Genomic DNA, 8,630 nt, shown 5'->3' with positions numbered 1-8,630 from the left:
AGCCTTTTTTTGGAAATTGTTGTTTATTTTGCCTTTTTCAATTGGAAATGGCGATTTTTAAAATTGGCCATTTTTGGGAAATGGGTTTTCCCTTTGATGTAAAATATTTTCCGTTTTTTTTTCTTTTGCGCAAGTTTTGTTTGTTTTTAGGGTTAACGTTTTATTTTGGGCGAATGTTTGCGCGGTTTAAAAGATTTTGGTTGAGAGTAAATTTTGTTTTTTTAAATTTAATTTCTTTATTGGTTGAAATTTTGCCTTATTTGGTGTTGGCGTTGTTGGATAATGCCTGTTTCGTTTATTTCTTTTCCCGCAATTTTATAAAAGTGTTTTTCCCGTAGGGTTTGTAAAGCGGGCATTTTGGCGTTTTGTTTAACCCAACTTTCCCTGATAATAATTTTAGCCCCAAAAGGGTAATGCGTTTAATAAATTTTTTAGACCAAAGCTGCCCCTTTTGATTTTTTTTTCTTAATTTTGAAACTTGACCTTTTTTTATAATTTTGTTGTTTTTTTTTTGGTTTAAAAAGTTTTTATTTTGGTAAGCCCAAATAAATAATTAGTTTAGGGTTTGCTTTTTTTATTTGCGTTCCGGTTTAATATTTTCAATTGGTTATTTTGGGATTAATTTGTGTGGGGTTTTTGTATAAAGCGTTTTTGGATGTTCCAAATATTTTTTTTCTAGTTATTTTGGGAATTTTTTTGTAACTTGACGGGGATTTTGTTGGGGTTTGAATGCAGACGTGGGTTTAAAAAGAATTTGTGTTTGGATTTTTCTAATAATTTTGGGTTTGGGTTTTTATTCTTACGCAAAGAGGATAATTTGGCTTTTTGCCTTTTTTTTTTAATTTTTTAGCCTTTAGCGCGTTTTTTTTAAAAAACGGTGAAGTGTGTTTCCCGCTTTTGGAAAGGGGGCCCTTTTTGTGTTTGGGTTTTTAAATGATGGCGATTTTTAAAGGAAAAGCCTTTTTCCTTTCGTGTTTTAAAGGAATGGATGTTGGTTTTTAAATTTTTCTGACATTGGTGTTTGGTTTTTTTAATTTGGTTATTCGGCCAATTTATTGATGTTTTTAATATTCTCTTTGGTTAAAATCCTATTGTTGTGTTTATTTGGAGGATTTTGTGTTTTTGCAATATTTTTGATTTTTTATTCTTGGGGAGATTGGTTTTTTTTTTCTTGTTTTTGCCTTGGTTTGGGTATGTCCTTGTTGTGTTGAAGGGGTGGGATTTTTCCCCTTTTTTACAAATTTTTGCTTGGGGTTTGTTTTTTTTTGAAAATTAATGTAAATATTGGTTGGGGTTTTTTTGGGGAGTTGTTTTAATTGTTTTTTTTTTTTTGAAAGGGATTTAAATTTATTTTGTTGTTGGGAAGTTTGATTTTTGGGGTAGTTTATTTATAGGTTATTTTTTGGATAAAGGAGAAAATAATTTTTATTTCTTAATTTCCTTTCTTGGTGGAAAGTTTTTTCTTTTGATTTTAATTTATTTTTCCCCTTCCTTTTTTAAATTAGATTTCAAAGGTTATTTTTTTTGGTTTTTAATGCCAACTTAGTTTTTTAATTGTTAATAGTTTTTTTATTTTTTTTTAATTTTTCCTTTAATTTAAAATTTAATTTTTTTATTGGGGTTTTTAATTTGGTTTTTGTTTTTTTAGTTGAAGTTTATTAACTTTTTTTTTGTTTTTTGTAATGATATAAAATTCCCTTTTTTTTTGGCTGCCCCTTTTTGGTTGATGTTTCCTTGTATTTTTGAAAATTTTAATTTATTAAATTTTTAAATTTTTTGATGAGATTTTTAGTTTCTTATTTTTGGTCATTTTTTAAGGTTGAATGTGTTTTTTTTTATTTTGGAAAGTTTATTTTCTGTTTTTTTTTTTAGGTTTTAAAATATGGTTTTTTTATTCCTGTGCTAAAAAAGATTCCCTTTTATTCCCTTAATTTTCGTAAATTTTTTTTTTTTATTCTATTTATTTAATTTCTTCATTTGTTTTTGGGTTTTTAGTCTAACTGGGGCGGTTTCCCCTTTTCAGGGTTTGTTGTTTTTTTTGTTTTTTTTTTTTTTTGATTTTTTTTTAAAATATATTTTTTGTTTATGCCCTTTCTGGGTTTTTTTTTTTTTTTTTTTTTTTTAATTATTTTTTTGGTTTTTTTTGTTTTTTTTTGGGTTTTTTTTTTTTTGTCCCCTTCTTAAATTTTTTTCTTGAAAAATTTTTGATTTGTTTTGTTTATTTTTATTTTTTTTTTGGGATTTTTAAATTTTTTTTTTTTTTCTTTTTAATTTTTTTTTTTTTTTTTGCTAATTTTTTTAAAAATTTTTTTTTAGTACTTTTTTTTAAATTTTTCTTTTAATTTTTTTTTTCCCTTTTTTTTTTTTTCTTTTCCCTTTTCTCCCCTTTTTAATGGGCAAAATTTTTTTAAAAAATTAATTTTTTTTTTAAATTATGGGGGAAAAATTTTTCCCTTTTTAAATTTAGTTGTGTTTCCTTGGGCCCTTTTTGGGATTTTTCGTTTTAAAATTTTTCATTAAACCCCTTTTTCCCTTTGTTTTTGGGTTTTTTTTTTTTTTGGTTTTTTTTTCTAAATTTTTTTATTTTGATTTTTTGGGTTTTTTTTTAAATTTTTTTTTTTGGTTTTTTTCAAAAAATTTTTTGTTTTTTTTTTTTTTAAAGGGTTTTTAAAAATTTGTTTTTTTATTTCATTTTTTGGAAAATTTTTTAAAATTTTTTTTTTATTTTTTTTGGGAAATTAAATTTTTTTTTTTATTTTTTTTTTGTTTTAAATTTTTCCTTTTTTTTTTAAATTTTTTTTTTTTTTTTTTTTTTCTTTGTTTTTTTTCTTTTTAAGTTATTTTTTTTTTTTTTTTTAATTTTTTTTTAAATTTTTTTGGGTTTAATTTTTTCTTTTTTAATTTTTTTAAAATTTTTTTTTTCATTTTCAAACCTTTTTTTTTTTTTTTTTTTAAAATTTTTTTTTTTTTTTTTTTCCCAAATTTTTTTTTTTGATTTTTTTTTTCAATTACCTTTTTTTTTTTTAATTTTTTTAAAATTTTTTTTATTTGTTTTTTTATTTTTCTTTTTTTTTTTTTCCCTTTTTTTTTTTTTTTCCTTTTATTTTTTTTTGGCTTTTAAAAATTTTTTATTTTTCTGTTTTGGGGTTCTTAGGTTTTTCTGGGTTTTTTTTTTTTAAACCTCTTTTTTTTTTATTTTTTAATTTTTATTTTTAAATTTTAAAGTTTTTTTTCCAAAAATTTTTTTTTGGGAAAATTAAATTTTTTTGGGGATTTTTCCCCCGGGAAGGTTTTTTTCCCATAAATTTATTTTGGGGGAAATTCTTTTTAAGGAAAGGGGGAAAAGGGGGTGAGGCCCCCGGTGGGCCCTTGGGTTTTTTCCAAAACCCAAACTTTTCCTTTTTCCCAAAAGCCTTTGCCCAGGGGGTTAAAGCCCTTTGGCCCAAAAGGGTTCCCCGGGCCCAGGGAAGGGGCCCCCTGGTGGTTCCTCCCCAGGAAGCCCCAGGGGGGCCTTTGGGGGCTGGTAGCTTTTCCCCCCGGGAGACCTTGGGGAAATTTTCTCCCCCTGGGCCCCTCTTTGGCGGGAAACAAAATTTTCCGGCCGGGGTTTTCTTTCCTTTCACGGACCATTTTTTGGGCCATAAATTTGGGGAGGGAAAAGGAAAGCGGTTTTTGGCCATTTGGCCCCCCCGCTTTTCTTTTGAAAACCCTTTTTTTAAAAGGACCATTGTTTTTTTTTTTTTTTTTTCCCCTTTTTTTGAGACCTTTTTTTAAAATTTTTAATGCCTTTTCTTTTTAAAAAAGGGTAATTTAAAGTGAAATTCCAAACCTTTTTTTCAATTTTTCCCCCCCACCCCCCAATAGGGATAAGAAAATTTTAAAAAAAAAATTGCCCACCCCCTTTTTTTATAAAAAGGGACCAAAATTTTTTAAAGTTAAGGAAATCCAAAATGATTAAAAAAATTTTTTTTTTAATTAATTTTTATCATTCTTTTTTTTTTTTTTTATTCCTTTTTTTAAAGTTTTTATTATTGGAATGGCCAACACTTGGTTAATTTTTTTTTAAAATAATGTTTTCCCTGAATTTAACATATTGGGTTTCCCCAGGCCTTTTAAACTTTTTGGTTTTTTGAAAAAAATTCATAAATTACCAAATTTTGGATTTCCAATTGAGGTCCCAATTTGTTTTCCCATAAAAGGGGTGCCCCAAAAATTTAAAAGGTTCCTTTTCCCTTTTTTTCCTTTGGGAAAATTTTAAACCTTTAAAAAGGAAAATAACAAAATGTTATCAAATTTTTTTTAATTTAATTGCCCTCCCCTTTTGGAATTTTAAACAAAATTTTGTTTTTCCTTTCCCCCTTCCCAAATTTCCCTTATTCTACCATTTATGGGGTTTTTATTGATTTTTAATTTCTTTCTTTATAAAAGGGCTTAACTTTTTTGGAAATAGTTTCTTTCTTCTTTAAATTTTTGTTAACCCTTTTTTTCAATAAAGGGCCTTTAAATTGAGGGGTTTGATTTTTTTCCCTAAAATCATTATCTTTTATTTGCCCCACTGTAGTTATTAATGTGTTATTTTCTTCTGTTAGCTTTTGTATCACTTTTCCCATATGATTAATTCTACTTTTAAAGGTGTTGTTTCCTTCAGTGGATTTTTTTTTTTTTGCATTTGGCTAATTGCATTTTAAAAAAGAATTTCCTTCATTTTCCAAGCTATTGACTCTCTCTTACATACCTCTCATTTCTTTTCTCATTTTTTCTTCTACCTCTTATTTGCCTTTTAAAAATTTTTATGAGCACTTCCAAGAAGCCTCTTTGGACTTGAGACCAATGCATATAGCATTCTTTGAGATTTGGTTTGTGGACCCTTTGTTTTCATGTGAGTTGGGATTTTAGTCTTTCCTATGAATATAGTAGTTTTCTCTGTGGTATAGGCTCTTTTCCATTTCTTGTTCATTTTCTGTCTTTTTTCTTTTTGTATTTCCTCTTTTATGTCTTTTAAAGTTGAGTTCTTTCCCAAGGTTCCTGTGTAGCTTTGACCGTTGGATTTTAGTCCCTTGTTCCCTTGTGTGTGGTGTTTTGCTCACAGTATGGGTTAGTTTTGACTGCTCTTTCCAGTTAACCACTGGTTTCCCAGAATGTGCCTTTTGAGTTATGACTAGGGGCTGCCCTTCTGTTCTGCTCCTCTACTGAGCTAAGACTAAGGATTTCAATTGTTGATCTGCTGTGTCTAAGAACTTCTAACTGGCTTTCTCAGCCTCCTTCTGAGCTGTGTTGAACACTCCTTTTACCCCAGTAAGAATGACCTATCTTGAACTCCCTCTAAATTATCTTGAGATAGACAGTAAGTTCATTCTGTTAGACTTTTTTCAGAGGCTTGGTTTCAAGTAGTTTTTGTGTAAATAAAGTCTTGTCTACATAGTTTAAAAAAGAGCTGGGAGATCTCAAGGAGCTTCCTACCTTCCTTCCACCATTTTGGCACCATCCCCAGAACTCAAGAAATCCTTTCTGGAGAACTTATATGAATATCATTACCAAATTTAGAAATCTCCAGATAAAGAGATCATTTTACAGGAAACCATGGGAAGATGGGGAGAGAAAAATGATTCAAACAATTCAAATACATTGGAGCTACAATTAGAATTGTACAGAACTTATTAGCAGCCACAATAAAAGACCACAGGTGCTGATGTTATATATATTTGCAATTGCTGGAAATTTATATACTGGCAATACTCTTCACTTATTTTTTTCCAAATAGTTTATGTAGTATAAAAATTAATTGGTAGAATTTACTTGTAAATTTATCTGGCCCTCGAGACTTTTTCTAATGAAATACATTGATATTGTGTACAATTTATTTCTCTAAAATGGCATAATTTAAGTATTTTATTTTTTAACATGCTAACCTGGGCAATTTATGTTTTTATAAATATTCATCCATTTCAATTAGATTTTAAAATGTATCGACACATGTTTGGGCACTGTAATGGGCTGAGGTTTGAGCTGATGCACTGAGGTCCCAAGTACATGAGGCTAGATAGTAATTGGGCTATACTTTATTAATATACATGATTGGATAAAGAATGGTCCCTGCCCACTCTCCTTGCAAGTCCTGATGTGTTGTATAGGAAATGACGATTTTGGTGGGTGGAGGCAGAGAGAGAGGGAGGAAGACAAGCTGGGAGAGATTGGGCTGGGTTCGAGACTCTGAGCTGCTGGTTGTGTGGCTACTGGTCGAGCTAGCTTCTTGACTCAGCTGCACACATTGCTATCGCCGATTCTCTTCCACCTCCGATCCTTCTTCACTGAGAATAAAGACTGACGATTTTCCCCTAACCTGAATTTCTGTCTCGTGCTGATCTTAAAATACACGATCATCACAGGGCACAAACCCAAGATATGCATGAAACCAATTACAAAACACTTTTCACACAAATAATGTCATGTCTAAACAGTTTAAAATATATCAGTTGCTCATGGGTGGGCTGAGCTAATATGATAAAAATGACAATTCTAGCTAAATTTGTTTACTTATTCATGTCATGCCAACTAGACTGCCAAAAATTATTCCAGTGAGCTAGAAAAATGACAAAATTAATTTGAAATAACATAAAGTCAAAAATATGAAGGAAAGGAATTTTAAAAAAAATGAAAAACAAGGAGCTATTATAAAGTTACACTCATCAAAACATTTTGTACTTGAGGCAGCTAGGTGATGCAGTGGATACAGCACTAGCCCTGAAGTCAGGAAGACTTGAGTTCAAATCTTGTCTCAGTCACTTTACACTTCTTAGCTGTGTGACTCTGAGCAAGTCATTTAATCCCAAATGCCTCAGGGGAAAAATTGGTATTTGCTAAGAAATAATCTGTAGTCAGTGTTACTGATAAAGACCTCATTTCTAAAAATAAATAACTGTCAAATTTATAAGATAAAAGTAATTTTCCAATTGCTAAATGGTCAAAGGATATAATTAAAGCTACTATAGTCATATAAAAAAAAGTTCTAAATCATTATTAACTAGAGGAATGCAAATCAAAACAATGCTGAAGTGCCACCTCAAACCTTTCAGATTGGCTTACAAGAAATAAAAGAAATGATAAATACTTGAGAGCTTCTGTATAAACTATAGCATCAATGCATTGTAGGTGGAGTTGTGATTCAAGTCAATCATTCTGCAGAGCAATTTGGAACTATCCCTAAAGGGCTATAAAAAAGTTCATATCCTTAAGTCATGCAATACCACTACTAGATCTGCATAACAAAGACATCATAAAAGAGAACCCCGTATGCAAAAATGGCTAAACAGAATTTTGTGGCTAAACAGAATTTTTGTGGTGTCAAGGACCTAGAATTTTCCATCAATTGGGTAACAACTGGATAAGTTGCTATAGATGAGTGTATTTAAATACTTTTGTTGTATAAAAAAGGATGAGCATGTAGTTTTCAGAAAAAAACAGTAATTACACAAACTGATCTTTAGTAAAGTGATCACAATAAGGACAACATTGTATCTATTAACAGCAAAATAGTGTGATGATAAACTATGACACTTAATTCTTCTGAGCTATACAGTGATTCAAGATAATTTCAAAATTCTTGTGATAGAATTGCCATCCATGTTCAGAGAATGAATCATGGAGATTGAATGCAGATTAAATCATAATATTTTGAATGTTTTTTGGCTTTTTCTATCTCCTGGTTTTTCCTTTTTTCTGATTTTTCTTTCACAGGATGTTTAATGAAAGCTTTGCAAGAGAGTTTGGAAAAGGCAACACAAAACAGACATAGTGAAAAGGAAAAATTTATTAAAAGATAGATTTGATGAATTGAAAAAAGACTATCTAAACCAAGGAAAAAATATTACAAGCAGCCAAAAAGAAACAATTCAAATACCAAGGAGCCACAATAAGGATTACTCAGCACCTAGCAGCTTCCAGTTTAAAGAATCAAAAAGCCTAGAATCTGATATTCCAAAAGGCAAGGATCTTGGAATGCAGCCAAGAATATATTACCCTGCTAAAATGACCATTTTCTTTCAGGGAAAAATGATGAACATTCAATGAAAGTGATGAATAACTTGTATTTTTGATAAAAAGACCAGAGCTAAACAAAAAATTTGACCTTCAAAAATAGAACTCAAGAGAAGCACAAAAAGGTAAAAAGAAAAAAAAACTCTCTTGGGAATTGTATTTCTGTTATTGGTATACATTGAAAATACATGTATAATCTGATTTTACTGTTATAAAAAAGAAACTAGAGATGGAAAGGAGATTGTAACAGAAAAAAAGGAGGAAAGTGGAGGTAAAATGAGGGAAATTACATCTCAGGAAGAGGCAAAGAAAACATCATAATTGAGGGAAAAGAGGGAGGATGATGACTATTGTGTGAATCTTACTCTCATCAGATTTAGCCCAAAGAAAGAATATTAAATATATTTGGTGTCACCAAGAAACATCTCTTATCTTATAAAAAATTGGGATGGGAAAGAGGAAAAGAAAAGGGGTAGGCTAAACAGAAAAGAAAAGAGAAATACTAGGGGAAAGGTATAAGAAAGGAAAAGGGTAGCTAAAGGGTGAGTACTACTTGAAACAAGTAGTACTCAAAAATAAAATACTGAGGAGGATGG

This window comes from Sarcophilus harrisii, chromosome 2, assembly GCF_902635505.1.
Source record: "Sarcophilus harrisii chromosome 2, mSarHar1.11, whole genome shotgun sequence".
In the NCBI taxonomy this organism is placed as follows: Eukaryota; Metazoa; Chordata; class Mammalia; order Dasyuromorphia; family Dasyuridae; genus Sarcophilus; species Sarcophilus harrisii.
This window is presented reverse-complemented; position numbering follows the sequence as displayed.